We start from the raw sequence: 19,115 nt of genomic DNA, 5'->3' as shown, positions 1-19,115 counted from the left end.
AGAATTTAAAGCATACATGCACAACATATATATCAGGGTGTGCAAGGATCTGACGAAGTAGTGGACAAAGCTACCTTTTGTAGCCACTAACAACACCATTTTCAATGTCTTGGAGGCATGGCCTTTGGAATGACGTGCCCAAGACATTGCAGAACTCGAGAGGTCAGCAACGCAAAAGAAGAAAGACAATGCCAAGCTACACATCTCACAGTTGGCTGAAAAATCATGGAAGGAAACAACGGCAGCCAAAGTGTGGGCAACACGGGAAGCGGCAAAAAAATCAGCCAAGCAGGAAAAGGCCACAGTAGTAGCACATGAAGCAGCCATGGAGGCGGCCGAGGGCCAAACAACACCTTCGCATGCACAGGCAATAGAGGAAGCAGAAATAGAATGAGGCGTGGAGCCACAAACTATGTCCACACAATTGAAGCGCCAACACCTGGAAGAGCGAGCAAGATCGAGGAAGAAGGTTAAGGCCTCAAAATTGTCCATTGAACCAATAACCCTAACCTAGGGTGATCTGCATGACATCAGCGAGACGGTGCATGATGTCACAAATGAGGCTCTCCAAGATTTCATGCAGTAGCACTAGACTATATTTGGGGCCCTCAGAGCGCAGCTGCAGGAATTACAGGCGCACCCCCCTTAGGTTGGTACCCTTTCGACCAACCTCACAGTCGGATCCATGACAGTAGAGCAGATGTTTCGCATGCAGATGGCAAACACAATAGTGTTTTCGGAAGGGGCTCTAGTGACATCAAATGAGGCTGAAAATTTTTCGGTTAGCACGATGAAAGGTCTCAGTGCTAATCTAGCTGCCCTTCCATGCGAGACATTATATCTATTACGGTATGGGATAATGACAGAGCTACGCACTAGGGAGAGTCGTGCTCTCCAAGTCCTCAGTGAGCAGAAGATAAATATGGAACAACTTAGCTTGCAACACGACGAATTGGTATCGCAAAATCAAGAGCTGGTGTAGGTGATAGACGACGCTTGCCAAAGCGTCCTGAAGCTGGCCATCCCAGTAGATCTACGAGTGGAGGTGTGGATCCACAGGTTAACAGTAGGAGTCTGCGAGGCCAGGGAGGAAACAAAAAAGGTTCAGCTGGAGCTGAATCTTCATATCGCCGAGCTGTGGTTAAAGGCGTAGCCATCCACTCCCCTGGAAGTCAGAGAACAGCGCGCTAACACTATCACAGTGGGATTGGAGGAAATCGAAGGTGCAGTGTGAGACTACACCAGAATGTTGGAAGAATCACTTGAGGTTGTCACAACTCTGCAGGAGGACCCCAACATCTAGCGCTTAGAGACAAAGGCACGAGAACTCCAACAAAAGTATGATAGTGTCTGAGGAACTGCATAGACAGTGGTCCTCACCCAGTGGCTTGTGAGGATAAAGCAGGATAAAGCACTGAAGGAGCAGCTGGATGCGGCACAACATAAGGAGGCAATTCTCAATGTGCGTCTCCAGCCTTGGATCAACGAGGCCTTCACTGTCATGGCAGAAATCGAAGGCAAGATCGCACACATACAGGGGATGCACACATTGATCCAGAGAAGCACTCCATACATAGAGGTCTCAGAACAATGCATGCAGCAGATCCAGCAAGCAGCAACTCAGTGCTCTGTTAACCTCCGTGCAGTTCAAGAATAGTTGGAGGGACTCCGTGCAAAGATCGCCACGCCGACAGAGTGACTCAAGGGCGAGTCACGATGTTTGTGTTGGGGGCTTTTTGGATATGGAATCTCCCCCAAGGCATGTTTTGGGGCTCAAAGCCCAACTTTTGACCCAATCTTGTTTTAAAGCTCTGCGAATTATGAGCATGGAGCGCGAAAAGTATGATAGAGTCATAGGGTTGTCTGCCCTAGCTTTATAATGTAATATCGGATGGATAGACCTACCCATGGTCCATGAACTATGGGATTGTATAAATAGAGTGAGGCTCTAAGTGAAGAAGAAAAAGTGGAGAGATAAGAAGAGAGTCTAAATAACTAAGTGAAGTGTGTCTTTGGGTCATAGAGTAGGAGAAAGTTCTGCAGCTGAGTGCGCAGAGGCCTAGTAGTCTGCAGTTGAGTGCGCAGACCCCTGCAGCTGAGTGAGCAAGGCAGAGTCGAGTCTGTAACCAGAGAAGGAATTAATAAAGAGAAGTTTTATCATAATTCTGTGTATCTATTATTTTGTTAATGCATGTTTAATATAATTTGCAAATATACTATTTATTTACTGCGCACCTGTATGAATGGTTTATGTTGTTAAGTATAACTTAAATCACGCAATTAGGTTACAATAATCAACTAATAGTAGAATACGAGTAAGATCTTGGGTAATAACGCAGAAGCGCAGTGTTCAGGCCCCGAGTAGGGATGTGCGAAGGTAGTATATCAGGCGGTGAGGTATGGGAAAGTGCGTGAAGCGACCTGTGTGTAGGGTCAAACCGCAGACCACTGAAATTCATCAATACATCTCCAGGGTGTGGAAACCTAGTTCTAGCACCCTCCCATACTACTTCGGGTGAGACCTCAGTCCAAACTTCGCGGAATGTTGCCAAAAGGGCCAGTAGTACCGAAATTTGTTTGGCTAACTTAACTCTGAACCTGGGTCAAGCCCCAATAAGCCAACAGTTGGATCATTAAAGAGATTAGGAAATAAGATCCATGCCAAGTTCACTGGTTTATTTTGGGTCCAGTTCCCCTGCTCTCGTACACAGTGTGTATGTGTTAATGGAAAAAGTATGCTTTTCCTAGACTTTGCTGATGATTTGAAGAATAATATTCCAATGCCTCAATTACTTTTTATGGGAGTGAGTCGGCATTAGTTTTTCATTCCATGGGGAACAATTTACATTGTGTATTGTATAGTAAACATACAAGAAATAAAATAAAAATGATGATATCAAAATTAGGGTAACAAATAATTAATTCAAGAAAAAGAGATACAAAGGATTAAAAAAAACATGTAAACTATTGTGAATGATGAACTGTAAAGGGTTCCCAACTATGCATTGCAATTTCCAACTATTTCTCTGCAGTATCTCATGGAGAATCAAATATGGAATGAAGGTGTGACTACTCTGCCTTATATGATTTTTTTTAAGGGAAAACTTGCGAATTTTGATGCTTGATTATTTGTTATTTGGAAGGATAGGGGCCTGTGGTCAATGTTGACCATGCCACCCACAAAGTGCCTGTCTAATTTGCTGGAAAAAATGCAGATTCAAAAGGCATATATTTTGGCTTATTATTGTGTATTGCTACCATAGTGGATATTTGTTATGCTAGCCCCTATTTTGACACAGGATAATTAAAATGATAGCAATTTCTTGCATGTTATTGTCAATTGTGTACCTTTTTTTGTGGCCATTACAACTTTCCTTGGTTCAAGCATGTCCAATTTCCTAACTCTTTATGTAGTTCATTGTTGCTCATCTTATCTGGTACCTTTATTTAAGATTTTTTTAACTATGAACTCTCAAGTATTCATGGAAAAATGATCTTAAATAAATCCCATTTCTATGAGTGAAAGGAATGTGACTCATTCATTCAAGGATATTGGAGAAGAAAAAGCTTAGTATCCTTATTTTATATCTCACCTTTTGTCTCGACAAAGTCAAGAGTACCATATTGTATCCTGGACCTGCTAGAATATGGTATTATTTTTTCCTGCAAGATGATGGTGATGATTATTGAGAAATCTGGTTTTTTGCAATGGTTTTCATTCATATCTCTTTGAGCCCGCACTCCTTAGATCCAAGCATGTAAGAATTCTGTTATAGGTTGCCCCACTTGAACTCCAAATGTGCCCAAATGTTATCTATGATAATAAGTGGGCATTGTTTACGGACTTACTACTTCATAAATGTTTTTATTGTCACAAGAATGTCCCCTATGAATGGTTCAATAATGAAAAATCAAATCAGCATTGGTTGAGGAAGGAAGGGGAGAAATTCCTCTTCCCGGGTGGAGGTACAATGTTTCCCAATGGAGTTGGTGAATATGTGGATCATATGGAAGAGTTGGTCCCAGGAATGAAAGATGGAACAGTCCGAACTGCACTTGATACTGGATGTGGGGTGGGTAACATTTTGACTAGTGTCAATAGTTTTACCAAAATGAATCCAGTCTTTGATACCTTTCTGAGTTTATATTGTCGATCACACGATGTAGTCAGGTTATGAAGGAAGTATACTCCATAAACAACAACAAGGAATCTAGAGTCAAGTTAAACTGATGGATGCACCATCAACACACATGGTTGATCCACCTTATGATGTTCACTATACCTGAGTCTGAGACATCCAGATTATCAAAAGAAAGCTAACAGAAATTTTCATATCAGAAACAAGAGGATTAAAAGGAATTGTTCTAGAGTTATTTTTCTATGCATCATTTTACTTTGCATAACATATAAACCTTCTATTGATCCAAGTTTAATAATAAACATTATGTTAGAGAGACATTTCTCTTCACTCCTACTAGCTGTGACAAGGTGAATTTATACAATTAGGCCTTAGTGAACATGTTGACATGGTACTTAACAAAGAATAGCGGAAGAATTACAGGTCTTTTCTAGAAAATGATTCTCAACTAGCCTTACATCCAGTATTCATTAATCTATTTGTAATTGCTATTGCTTGTTATGATATGTATATTTCTGTATCTTACATGATAAAGATAAAAATAAGTTAATTAATGTAAATGCTCATAGTTATGTTATTTGAATATGACTTGTGAGATCTACTATATAAGTATACATGTCCTTCTTTATATAAGAGAATACTTTCTATTCAGGTTGCCATTTGGGGTGGTGATTTGTTGGATCGTGGAATTATTACAATGTCACTGGTGCCCAGAGACAATCATGAAGCACAAGTGCAGTTTGCACTTGAACATGGTATTCTTGCAATGTTGTGTATCATCTCCACACAACAGCTTCCTTATCCATCCAATGCATTTGACATGGCTCACTTCTCTTAATGTCTCATTCCATGGACAAAATTTGGTATGTTCATTGTTTGGTGATACCTTCTAAATTTTCGATGTGTTCTAGATTGTGTAATGGCTTAGGAGTACTCAAATTAACATGGATAAAGTGAGCACAAAAATTTGCAAATCACTACTTGGTAAAAATAGATATGGTTTCATTCTTAATGAAAAATCAATATGAATAATCAACGGTGAGAGTATAAGTGCTACTGCAACTAAGTGTAGGGGACTTCCACCCAACTCCCAATAAGTTTCTTGTTCTTATTCTTCAATGCTTTACCAAATCAAAAATATTTCATTCCCTTTTCCTTATTTATTGAATATAAATTTTCATATTCACTTTTGATTTGATCTTTATAGTTTAGGAAGGTGTACATACTTTGCTTCTTTGGATTTGAAGTAGTGGTTATTTATGAGAAAGCACATGTTCTTAACCATTAAACCCATACTAATTATTTAATTAAGTCAATTACAATTATTTTAATTTCATTTCTTTATTTTGTTTTTAGTATTTATTTCAACTCAATCAAATTTTATGGCTATGAAGCATTTTAGATTGATATTCCTATTCAATTTAGTGGGTTTTGTTCATTGATTTAGTAAGAGAGTGATTTTATGAAAAAATTAATTTCCCTGGAAGACATAGGGAACATGATCCAACTAAGGTGTTTGAATTAGTTTCATTTTATCAAAATTATCCTTGATTTCTCTTCAATTATTTAATTTTTATGGGAGATTGGTAGCTATTTGTTAAGTGAAGTTTTGTTGATGCAAGTAGAGCCTACCTTATGGAAATAGATCGAGTACTAAAACCAAGAGGCTTCTAGGTCCTATTTGGAGCACCAGTAAACTATGAAAATAGATGGCATTGAAGGAACACAAGTATAGAGGAGCAGAAGGCTAACTATGACGCCCTTAAAGGTATTTTTAACAAGATGTGCTATAAAATATACAATGAAAAGGATGGCATTGTTGTATGGCAGAAATCTTTGGACAGTGGTTGCTAGACTACCAATGAAAAATTAGTTTATCCCCCTAAGTTTGATGACAACATTGAACCAGATGCTGCCTGGTATGTTCCCATGCGGTCTTGTGTAGTAAAAAAAAATACCAACTTCAAGAAGTTAGGAGTAGGACAGACTCCAAAGTGTACACAACATTTGAAGGTACCCCCAAAGTGGGTCCATACATTTTTTGGGGGAAATGATGGTGATTTCAGAAACAATACAACTCAATGGGTGGTGCACATTAACCATTACAAGGCATTGGTACCTGATCTTGGAATAGATAAAATAACAAATGTTACGGATATGAACACTCTTTATGGGGGTTTTGCAGCAACACTGATAGATGATCTTATGTGGGTCATGAATGTGGTTTCCTCTTATGGTATAAATTCCTTGAATGTTGTTTATGACTGAGAACTAATTGGTACATATATTGATTGGTAAGTTGCTTTCTCTCAATGGTTTGATTAGGTAATCTGGTGTGCTCAACACCATTATCTTCGCTAATACTTGAGGCTTGTGTTGTTTAGGTGTGAGGCATTTGTGTTATGAAACCAGCTCACGAAAATACAGAAAAGAAACATAAATGCCTTAGAATTCAACCTCTTCGAGGGGGAAACCTCCTCTACATTACACAAATGAATAGTTCTTCGATGATACAAATGACGAAACCTCCTTTCTATATATAGGAGCCTAATGGGTCATAATATAATCAAAGCCAACATAACAATAATAATGTAAGGGAACAATAATAAAACTATGGGGACTACATGGGCACAACAATATAATAAGGGTGTTGTACTAATAATAATAAGGGGTTACACTAGTAGTATAGGGACCTAACATGCCCCTCTCCTTCAAAAAGTTTTTTCCTCAACACTTGAGTAGTTCTTGATGCCTCTCTATAAAATTCTTGTCCTCCCATGTGGAATCTTCAGCGGGTAAGTTGTTCCACTTGATGAGATACTCTGAAATTGAATGATTTCATAGCTATTGGGTTCTTGTTTTTGTGACTGATCCAGGCTCCAATATGATTTTTCCTTCCTCGTCAAGTTTTGGCAATATTATTTGAACTAGGATCTTCTACAACTTTTGAGTGAGTGGCCACATTTCTTCGTCCTTCTTCCATTCATCCCTTGCTTCATTCATCCAATCTGGTTGGATAATAGAACTAGCACAAAAGAATGCTTCCACATCCTTATGCTTCCTTGAGAGTGCATCTGCAACAACATTTTGCTTCCCTTTTTTGTAGATGATTTCAAAGTCATAACCCAACATATTTGTGACCCATTTTTTCTGTTTTTCTAAAGATAATATTTTTTTTCTAAAAAGTATTTAACACTATCATAATCCATTTTTACCTTGACGTGTCTTCCCATTAGGTAAGGTCGCCATTTCTTAAGTGCATGTAGTATTTCCTACATTTCCTTCTCATAAATAGCTTGCTTGAGATGTAGCTATAAACATACCCAATTGCCTACATGAAAACTTCTTTCACTACTATGTTGATCTGCCCGTTGTTTCATTCCATTCTGCACCAAAGTGGCGTTATTCTTTAAAAGTTGGAGAACTTGTTGTTGATGCTCGATGTGATATTTCACTACTTGAATATTTTTGTTCTTCATATGTCCTTATATCTTGACAGTTTTAGGAGTCGTAATTTCTTCTAATGCATTACAGGATATGGTTGGATTCATTTTTTGATGTGGAATGTGATCTTTCACTTCTTGAACATTTTTTTTCTTGATATGTCCTTCTATCTTGATAGTTTGAGGAGTGGTATTTCCAGCCAATGCATTACAAGATATGGTCGGATTCATTTCTTCTTTCTCAATGTGATCTTTCACTTCTTTAACCTTTTTCTTCTTGATATGTCCTTCTATCTTGCAAGTTTGAAGAGTGGTAATTCTTGCCAATGCTGTACAAGATATGGTCGTATTCATTTCTTCTTTCTCTGGGGTTGGTTCTTGGTGTATATCCTCTTCTTTTGATGTTTCTTTATCCTTTTCTTCCTTCTCTTGAGGATCTATGTAAAATAATTTCTTCTCAGCACACTTATGACCTTTAGTGTACTTGTAATCACAATTGTAACAAAGCCCTTTTTGTTTTTTTTTCTTCCAATTGTTGTCATGTAAAACTTGTACGTTTTGGAAGACTAAGAAAAAACACTTCCACAATTATAGTCGTGAGTGGTTGGATTCATTGTTTCCATAATTTCGCTTTCAATTTTTCTTGCCAACCTGAATGCATTCCCCAATGAATCAGGTTCCCAAAGACGAACCTCATGTTGAATGTTATCCTTTAAAGTCCCTATGAAGACATAAATCCTTTGATTCTATGGAATATAATTTACCCTTATATTCAGTTTTTGAAAGTCCTCAATGTGCTCTACCATTGACCCCTTTTGTTCAAGATTTATCAATTGGCTAAAGAAGGTGTTACTCTTTGTATCCTCATAATGTGCTATCATTTCTTCCATGAAAATTGACCAAGTGACAAATGCTTTACAAGAACAAAGCCCTTTATACCATAAAATTTGATTTGATTCTAAATATAAAGATGCAATACGTACCTTTTGTAACAGTTGAACCTCATGTAGATCAAAATATTTCTCCATCTATAGTATCCAATTTACCAGATCCTTGCCATCAAACTACCTCATATCACCTTCTCTTGATTTTAGGAACTTCATCTTGAAACGACTGAAACTTGGTAATTTAAAATCTCGAAGTTCTGAACTTGCGTGCTGCAGTATCCCTCTACGTACTCTTTCTAACCTCGGAAGTGTGATCAGAATTTGATTATCCAAGAAAGAGTTATGCAAAATCTCCTAAGATGACCAGATTATATAATGTTTCAGTATAGTGAACTTGTATGATGTGCCATGTGTCACTATTTCAACCTTCGGATCTGAAAAATATACAAAACTACAGTCTATCCTCTTTCTATAACTTCTTACAAAATTTCAATTTGTTGCTCATAAATAAAGTTATGACGATTTTCCCAAGGTCACCTGTTTAGAATGTAATTTGGGAGTGTGGAAAAACCCTGAATTGCTCAGATTATATCTATGAAAATATAGTGAGAAAAGATCTGAGATTCATACCCAAGATTCATAAAGATTTTTTCTCAAATGGGTTTTAATTTCAGTGTCTAAAACTTTGTAGAAAATGGATTATAGTGAACATTCCACGATTACTTTTTTGAGATGAAATTCTGGAACTTGAAAAAACCCTAACTTCCTTAGATCATATCTCTGAAACCATAGCGACACAAGCTCTAAAATTCAGACCCTAGGTTCATACCAATATCTTCTCAAATGGGTTTGTGTTTTAGCTTCAGAAACTTTGTATCGAAAAATTTATAGCATAAATGTCACAATGACTTGTTTGGAGCAGCGAAACCCTAGAATTCAAAGCTCTGATACCAAATGTTATGAAACTAGCTCACAAAAAGATAGAAAAGAAAGATAAACGCCTTAGAATTCAGCCTATTTGAGGGGGAAACATCCTTTACATTACACATGAACAGTTCTTCGATGATACAAATGACAAAACCTCCTTTCAATATATAGGAGTCTAAGGGGTCATAATATAATCAGAGCCCACATAACAATAATAATGTAAGGGAAAAATAATAACACTATGAGAATACATGGGCTCAACAATATATAAGGGGGTTGTACTTGTTAGCTACCTATACCAATAGGTTTCATATTTCATGATTGGCAATGAAAAGTTCCAAATATGCTCTGCTTTGATGATGCAAAGATCCCATATTTCCATGATGAGACAAGGTGTGTGTATAGCTTGATGTGGACTCAATTTTGTTGGATGGTCCAACAGCCTAATCTGGATCATGCCATGTGTTAAATTTTTAGTTGTAGAATAGAGAAAGAAGTCTGTCCAAACTGTTTAATCTTGGCAGACAAGTAGCTTAGGTAGAGAAGTAAGGCTCCCAATTGCTTAATCTGGGACCTTGGAAGCAATAAGGGTAGCATTAGATAGAAAATCAAAAGGAAAAAGGCCAAAGAAAAGAAAAGGCAAATAAGGGTATGCAAGTCTAAGTGCACCCTCCAAGAAGAAACAAAAAAATGCTAGGCAAATAGATGGGTAGGCAGATGGGGTTGCAGAAGTGTCATTCCTTACAATTGAATGTGTGCTAATCTATTCACAAAGAAAAATCAATGGATTGAGAAGGTCTTCTTCTCCATCAGGTTGCATCAAAGAAAAGAAGCATGTCTAACTTCCCAATTTTCCCCTTTCCCATTCATTACTAACATCCCCTCATCAGTCGAGATTCATGGAGGAATTTGTGGTTTTATGGTGGTTCTCATTCCTTTAAAAGCCACATTTCTTGTCTAAAATTCTTTTCATTTTGATCTACTCCCTAAGCTAAGTGATTTTCAAATAAACTTAGTGATATCACCCCTCATCCACCTTTTCATCCACATTAATCCCTAACTTCTATTATATAATTCCCCTATGTTACCCTTTCCCTACTATTATAACACCATGGTGTATAAACCCTAAACATTGTATAAATATCCTTCCCCTTGGCATTATAGCCATATGTCCTCTGTCAGGGATCAAATTGACATCTGGTCAGTTTGAGAAACCTAAGCCTTACCTCCCTTCCCCTTTCTAAATCCATTTGACCCATTAAACCCTTTATTGGCTAAGAAAACCTTATGAAAAACCCACTTTTTCGACTTATCCAAAGTATCGGCGCAATATTATTTTTATTTGAAAATACATTGAAAAACCATCAAAATCCGCCACATCCCAAAGGTTTCCGCCGAGCACAAATCCCAAAAGATATATTATTTTAATCCCGCCCCCCCTTCCGTATTGTCCGATCACCTCACTGATCCATCAACCATCGGATCGGACCCCTTTGATCCGACGGCCCTCATGCATATCGGACCGGCCCCGACGTCCGACAGATAGCCTCCGATATCTGTCAGAGGGTGACGTCAGGCCTCTGCCACGCATCACCCCCACAGCGTATCAGAGGTACGTCTGACAATTCTGCTTCCGTATCAAAAGCGGTGAGATGTGAAACCTCTAACCACTTTCGGTTTCGGTTGATCCGCCCGGCCAACGTCACCGCCAACGTCACCACCGTGTCAGCGCCCCGTCCGCCAGTTGCTCTACCTGTTAGCCACCTCACCATCCCCGTGGGCTTCTCTCATGCCGCCACGTCACCCGATGACGTCATGCTGACGTCATCCGGCCTTGACCCCACCCGATGACGTCATGCTGACGTCATCCAAAAAATCCATATTTTGGCCGATTTTTCGCGTTTTTTGCACTTTTTTGCCAAAAACGTTGTTGCTTTCTCTGCATGGTTTTTATGTTCAACCATGCACCACCTTGCTGAACTCGACCTGGAGACCTCCGGCGCGCGATTTCTACCTGCATTTGTGACCATTGCTTGCTATATACCAGGTATTTATCCTCGTGAATCCTTCATACACCTAGTTTGTCTGTGAATTCCCTCAAAAAAGCTTAAGAGACTGAGAAACTTATAATTCGCCGGCAAATTCCCTGTGCCTAGTCCCCATTTGTAACTGTAAGGTCGAAAATCATCAGCTGAGCCTTGTTTGCCTAAGTTTTCACCAAAAACTGCATTCTGTTCGTGCAATCGCGAACCGGTTACCCAAACTGTACCTACTTGCTATAAAAGAGAGATTAAGACCAGACATTGGTCTTATCCATACTTTAAGAAGTATTTCAATTGCTGCAGCTGATCATTTATCCTTTATCCCTGAGTAATTCACATTTCTCTGTCAAAGAAAACTCCTTTGTGTTACTCTGCATAGTAACACCCATCTATAATCCTAAGAGAGACCATGGATCCACCAGTAGCTCCTGTAGCATTGAACATTGCTCCATTGAATGCCCCTCAGAGAGAATTGGAGTGGCAACCTCTGGCAGACATGGACTATCAAATCTCAGAGGAAATGCTAATGAGAACCAAGTTCCACATCCACCTGCTCAATGAATTGAAGGCCAAACATGAGACTGGAACAGATGTGTTGGGCATATGGGATTCTTTTCTCCCTATCTTCAAGCTCCCTCGGTTAACCAATTCCCTGATTTAATCCACCTATGTGCTGAATGCTATGACCCTACTCAGAGGGTTGTGCTTGACCCTTCAGGCTCAGTTGTTTTCTACATCACTCGTGAAGCTATCAAAGAGATGCTCTGCTTCAAGACTCAGAAGAAATTGGTCCCTTTATCACTAATAGACTTGATAAATCAAGGGGCTAAGTTGACAGATGCTCAGGTCACCAAGCTAAATCAGCTATACATTGAGTCTGACTCTGTGCAATATCCTCCTTTGAACCAAGTATACCTCAACCAGTTGGGCAGGGACTTGGTAGACATGATTAGTCCCATTCTGGGCTATAACTCAGTGGAATTGGTAGATCAAACTGTGCTGGTAATAATGCTCATGTTCGCTCCGGGAAAATCTCCAATCTTCTATGACTATGCCACTTACATCTCCGATAAAATACATGAGCAACTAATGAACTTGGCCAGAGAAAATGTGTTCAGATACACCTCTCACATTTACCACTTAATCTTTTATCATCAACATCAGAAGTTCTCTTTTCCAATCAAAAGAGTGGATGCCCAAGGCAATCCAAGATCAGTGGTCTATTGGTCCTCTGCCTTCCATTGTAGATCTGAGTCTCCTTATACTTATTGTGAGTTCATAGATCTCTTCATCTGCCCAGCTATGTCTATGCTGATGAGCTCACCTCCTCCAAGACTCACTGATGATATGCAGAGAATTCTTCAGTTATCCAAATCATACAGCATTGGGTACTGGTACTTTTACCAGAACCACACAGTCATCAGGATATATGGGTGTGAATTGCCTCCCTACAGACTACCCAGATATGTACCCATGAGGCTATTTGCCCTAGAATACTTCAGGCAGTTTGGCAATGTCGATGTGCTTCACTTTTCAGGCAAAGGCAAGAAAGCACAGTTGAAGGTCAGGAACCAACTTGGCCACTTTATCTATAACAAGAGGGAGGAAGGTTGGAAAGAAGTAGACAGGATGCTTGAGTCCCTTGGCCTTAAAACCAGTTTCCTTTGGAAACCTTATGACCCCAATCACTTCATAACTTTGAGAAGGCTCAAATATAGGCTGTCTGGCTATGATAATGTAAGGATTCCTCACATTGAAAAATATGCAAACCAAGTAAAATGGAGGAGAGGAACCTTAGAAGAGCCTGTTACACAAGAAGAGCTGAATCAAAGAGCAGTGAGGAATCTAAAGAAGATGGCTGACCTTGAACTTTGTTCACAGGTGTTTACCCTTCCAAGCACACAAGTGGGAGCAGTTGCATCCTCCTCGACTGCAAATCAGCAAGCAGCCAAAGGCACTGAGCATATATCTAGCAAAGGCAAGGAAAAGGAAATGGAGACCGAACAACCACCTCATGAGAAGGTGCAACAACAACAACAGCAGGTAGAACAACAACAACAACAGGAATTGCAGCAAGAAGAAGGGCAGCATGACAAAGAGCAGCCCCCACAGCAAGAAGGGGCAGTTGAGGCCCCAATTTTCACTGAGCAGCATGCTCAAAACACGGTGCCTCCTAGGCAAGAAGCTACTACCGAAGCCTCAGTCCTCCAAACTCCACAAAAGGAGGATACAAGCAAGAAAAGGGATAGAGAGACTCCCTTAACCACATCAATAAGTCATGGTGAGAAAAGGCACAGAATGAATCCCCTTTCAGAGGAAGAAATGCCTATAGGGCAATCTTTGGGCATGGGCCCACCTAGTATGGAGGCATCTGCAAGTTCCTTCCAGCAGGAACAAGAGAGGATAGTGGGAGGAGAAGTCAGCTCCTCAAGCCAGCATAAAGAAGGTGAACTGGGCATCAAGTAGCAGTTCATTGACATAAAGAAGAGGAATGAGCCCATAAAAATACAGCTATATAATCATTTGTTGAAAATGGCTCCCACCAACCAGCAACGACTAATGTCTGCATATGATGTCCAGGAGGGCAAGATGATCATGAGTCACTTCACGCCAGCAGTGTTGCAGCCACAGTCCCCTGCAGATTATATAAGGACCAATCTTGAGGTCCTTGCAAAGGACATCCACCCAATGGACAAAATTGAATTGCATAAGCAAACAGGTGAGATGGTGTATGCCTCCTTGGCAGACAAGACATTGGATAATTATAGGCTAGAAAATAGCCTTAATAATACAGCTGCCCAACTTGAGTTGGAGAGAGCATCCTCTCAAGCAAAGGACAACAGAATAAGGTCCTTAGAAGATATAATCATAGAGATTGGGCATGATCCCAAGGATATCAAGGGCATACAAGAAATATTGAAATTGAGGGATGCAGACATGGCAGCTTTGAGGAGAAAGATCAAAATTCCAGCCACAATTCACCCTCAAACAGATGAAGTTGCCCAGCTAAGGCATGATCAAGATGCCACAGCTTTGCTAGTGTCTCTATATAAGCAGCTAATCCAGACTCTAGAAAAGCTGGGAGAATCAGAGGCTGCACAGGCAGCATTGCAAGCATCATTGCAGCAAAGAGAAGGAGGCCAAACATCTCAGCCTCCTCCTGAAATAATTAACCTTGAGGAAGCTGCTCCAACTACTATTCCCCCTCCTCAACAGACAGAACAGGCAGCACCATCCACCTCAGCACCACCAACAACAACAGAGCAGGCCCCAAGCCTGGATATGCAAAAGCTGATAAATGAGATTCAGGCCCTGGAAGCTCAAATGAAAGAACTAAAGGAGGCCAGGGAGAATTTAGCCAAGGTAAATGATAGATATGACAAATCCAAGCAGACTGTGGCAGAAAAGGGCATGGAGATAAAAGCCCTCAAAGACAGGATAAAGGGGCTAGAGAAGGAGCTCAAACTAGATAAAGTTGTGGCTGAGCTCAAGACAGTGCTATGGGCCAATATTGTCCAGTCTATCACTGACCAATGGCAGTACATTGAGACAATTCATGAGCAGTTGGAGCTCATTGCAAAAGCACAGAAGGAAATTCAGAGATCAAGGGCCTCTCTAAGCAATATGCCTGAAGTTGCCACCAGGATGATCAATGTGCTCAATAATAGAACAAGTGCTCAGTTAGCAACTATGGGAATTTCCAACAGATCTGAAACTATTCAGTTAATAAAGAGGGTTCTTACACTGAGAAGCTTAGTGCAGACACTAGAGAGAAGGACCCAAGACATGCAGACAGAGGTCAACAGGTTCATGGATAAATTTGTAGTATTACAAAACAGAGGTCTCCCTGGCTTACTGAACAGCGCAGGAAGACGGCTTACCCATGAGCAGTATGCCAAGAGGGTCAATACATTCGCCACAAGTCAGATCACTGAAAGGCCCAGCACCTCAGAAGAAACAGGGCCAGCTACAGGACAAAGTCTCTACAACGGAGTAGAGAATCTATTCTTTATAATGAATGAAATTAAACACCTGTTTGAAGTGCCTCCCAATTTTTATAAATACACAGAGGTAGATGAGACTATGGATGCAATTCTTAGGCATCAACTGCCCACACAGGAATGGTGGACTAAGGCAATACAGATGATCTTATAGACCAGGAAGCCATTCACTAAGTTTTTTCATAAAAAATACAAATTGGCATGCACAGGACAGTTTAATAGAATCAGCATGCATTAAAAGGTGAAAGCTGAGCCAACTCAGCAGAACTTTCGGCCAACAAAGCAAGATGGACAACTACAGGTGACAGGGCCGAGAAGCTACAGCAGAGCAGCCCCAAAAGCGCATTTTCCAGCATTAATGCAGATCATTCCAACCGACTCGGTGGCCTCCAAAAGCCAAAATATCTTCTGACGGATAGAAAGAGCATTTATCTTGTATTAAAGGCAGCAATAACTTCTTATCTAATGTTCTGTAAAAAGTTGGTGAAACATTTATTTCTCAAATGACTCAACGCCTTAGATATTTTGTATTACCGTTTGTATATATTTGCCCCTCGCAGAAGCTTGCAGGGGTTGTTGTGGATTTAATTTTGAAGATATCCTATGCTGTAATCTTTTCAGAGTTTAATAAAAGAAGTGATGGAATTTCTCAAGTTCTGAGTTGTTTGAATGCGTTCATGGTGTTTGTTAAAGGTTGCAGGATCCCTGTGCATCTCACAATACAATAAGTTTTCTGTAACTCTTTTCGTTATATGTTTCAGTCTTTTACAATCCATACATGTTTCTAACTTCTAAGTATTTAGCAGCAAAGAAAAAGAATAGCCTTCAAGATTTATTCATAAAATACCCTGAGCTCAATCTATGTTGTTAATGAATGTTTTCCTCAGGTATAATCTAGATAAGTGTAATTCTTAATTGCTGCACTTTCAGAATATATCTTTCACAGTGACCCTTGTTGCAGGAATTCAAGTTTGCTCCTGTGCAATATATATCACTTTCAGACCACTAGCTTAGTGGAGAATTCCTAATTTCTTTCCATTGGCTAAACATACATCATCACTTTAGTTTTAATTTTGTTTGTTGGGATACCCAATAGGCCCTGTAATCTGAACATTCCCACTTAATCATTTCAAACAACTCACAGCTCTAGACTCCATTGCCCAATGAATTACAACTCTCTAAACACTACATCTTAGGTATTGAAAGACATCCTTCAACCAAAACATAAACAAAACCCTGAGCATAATAGCTAGCCTAAAAACAATATCAAAACAGAGACATATCATAAAGAGAGAGCCCTCTCTGATTGCAGTTTGGCTAGAAACTGCAATCCAAAGATTGGTTAGTGGTTACCCCGGCCGTATTCCCTTGGGAGTCAAAGGGAACAACCTGGGTGTTAACATAATTGGCGACTCCACTGGGGAACTTCCTCAGGATTTTCTAATTTCTGTTTATCTCTTGAAAGCTGCTTCATTCACTTTGGTGCTAGCTTTGGAAAATACACAGTAACTCCAAAATCTTGTCTGGCCTCTGTAGACACAAAATATCCTGCAAAATACCAAAAAAGAAGTTTAGAAGCTGGCTCCTAAAAGGAAAACCAGACATACTAGGTCAAACCCTGACCCAGATCCACCAGCTGTTTTTGAAAATCCTAATACAATCCCTAGGATCATTAGGAAGCAGCAGGGAAAGCAAACTCTTGTTGATTCAAGTCCTGAGACAGTTCATCCAAACCCTGTGCCAACTCCAATCAAGGTTCTGTTTCGATCTACCCTTGACTACCCCAGTTCCCCTTCTACATCTCAAAGCCCTCCTTTCACACCTTCATCCACTGCACATATTCCCTTAACCAACACTCTAGTTTCTACTGGTCCCATAAACCCAGTAGTACCCATCATCCCTGTTGTCCCATTTATCCCTGTCAACCCCTTGAACCCTGTAAATATGGCCAATAGGTATGCACCCTTGCAGTTACCTGCCAATGCTCCGGCTTTACCACAAGACTACCAATCTAAGATCTCATATTTTGACTCCACTGGCCCTTTCACAGCTATTCAACATGCAAGAAAGATGCAAGACCATTTTGAGAACTATGAAATAGATGATGACAGTGTGAGAATGAGGATTTTTGTTCAGAGTTTGACTGGTGATGTAAGAACTTGGTTTAGATCCTTGAATGCAAATTCCATCACAACTCCTGATGAGCTTTACCAAGCCTTTACTAACAGATGGGAGAAAAAGAAAGATCCCCTTCACATACTTGGTGAATATGACACAATCAGAAGAGGTCCTCAAGAGACCGTTTTGGAGTATTGTGCAAGATTCAACAATGTATATAATGCAATACCACAAAATCTCAGACCTCCTCCTGACTTAGCCTTGTACAAATTTCCTGATGGTTTTCACCCTGATATGGCCTATCAGCTGAAGGAAAGAGCTCCTGAAACCCTTGCAGATGCCCAAAAGGTTGTTGTTACAGTGGAAGCCAACCTGATTGCCAAAAGGAACAGAGCAAGGTTGGAAAAGAGAACCACCTTCAAAGAAGAACCCTCAGCTTTTGATCAAAAGCTGGATGCAATACTCACTGGTATGAAGAGATTGGGTGATAGAGTGGAATTAGTTGAAAGAAAGTCATCATGGGAAGCACCACAAAACAACCCTACTAGGAATCCAAATTTCAGAGGAACTCAAAACCCAAACGTTGGTAAGGCCAATTCTGACCCAAACATAAGACCCCCTTTCCAAGAGAATTATGCTGAAACTTCCACCTCAGGAGAACCCAATGAAGACCCTCACATTAATTTAATGGGTTTGGATGGTGAAAGTCAAGTTTTCTTAACACAAGAAGACCATGAGGATGATGAAATCAAGCTGTTCCAAACCAAATCAGGTGAATCATTTGACTTTAAACAAGGCTATGACACAGCTGTTTATGAAGTTCATAAACAATACAAGCTAAGGATCAGAACTGTAAATGTAACACAGCCTGAAAAGATAAAGGATAACCAGCAGCCTCAAAGGGCCACAGTCATAGAGCCAAATGACAAAACAAATTCACCTGCAAAAGAAGTAACTATTGAAGAAGTCACTGAACCAGTTTTCTTAAAGCAGCAGCCTATGGCTGCACCAGCCTTGCACCTTAATCCAACTGTCACTCTTCAAGAGATGAGTAAGAAGGACAAGCCCCAAGATCAAAATAAAAATCAAGAAGAAGAGTTAGTGAACAAGGAAAGGACTGTCATACATAACCCTAAGACCCAATTTGAAAAACCCTTTGACCTAGAAACTGAAATTGGCAAATTAAAGATAGCAATTCCTCTTTCAGAACTAGCCAAGCATGACATTTATAAACAACAGATCAAGAAATCCCTTCAACTCACCAACAGCAAAGATGATGTCAATGTGTTGGATGACACCCCGGAATTACTGTTTGGCCCAGAAGTGGATGGAAAAACAGTAGTCACAGGGATCTTACCTTTTTATGTCAGCTTACATATTCATGATAAAATATTACATAATGCAATGTTTGACTCAGGTGCTTCTCACAACCTCATGCCAAAAGCAGTCATGGAAAGATTGAATCTAGATATAACAAGACCATATAAGGACCTGTTTTCCTTTGACTCCAGCCAAGTCAAGTGCTTAGGCCTAATAAAAGATCTATGTGTGTCCCTTG

The 19,115-nt window shown here is 39.9% G+C and overlaps 1 pseudogene; it reads left to right on the top strand.

Annotated features, from left to right (window-relative positions):
* The first annotated feature begins 1,460 nt into the window (after positions 1-1,460).
* Positions 1,461-19,115, top strand: part of LOC149243768 (putative methyltransferase PMT21) — a 29,775-nt pseudogene continuing 12,120 nt past the window's right edge.

This window comes from Pinus tabuliformis, chromosome 8 (genome assembly GCF_031772625.1).
Source record: "Pinus tabuliformis cultivar Carrire ecotype Pingquan chromosome 8, CPIR1, whole genome shotgun sequence".
In the NCBI taxonomy this organism is placed as follows: domain Eukaryota; kingdom Viridiplantae; phylum Streptophyta; class Pinopsida; order Pinales; family Pinaceae; genus Pinus; species Pinus tabuliformis.
The sequence above is the reverse complement of the archived record's forward strand: the minus strand, read 5'-3'. Positions and strand labels throughout refer to the sequence as shown.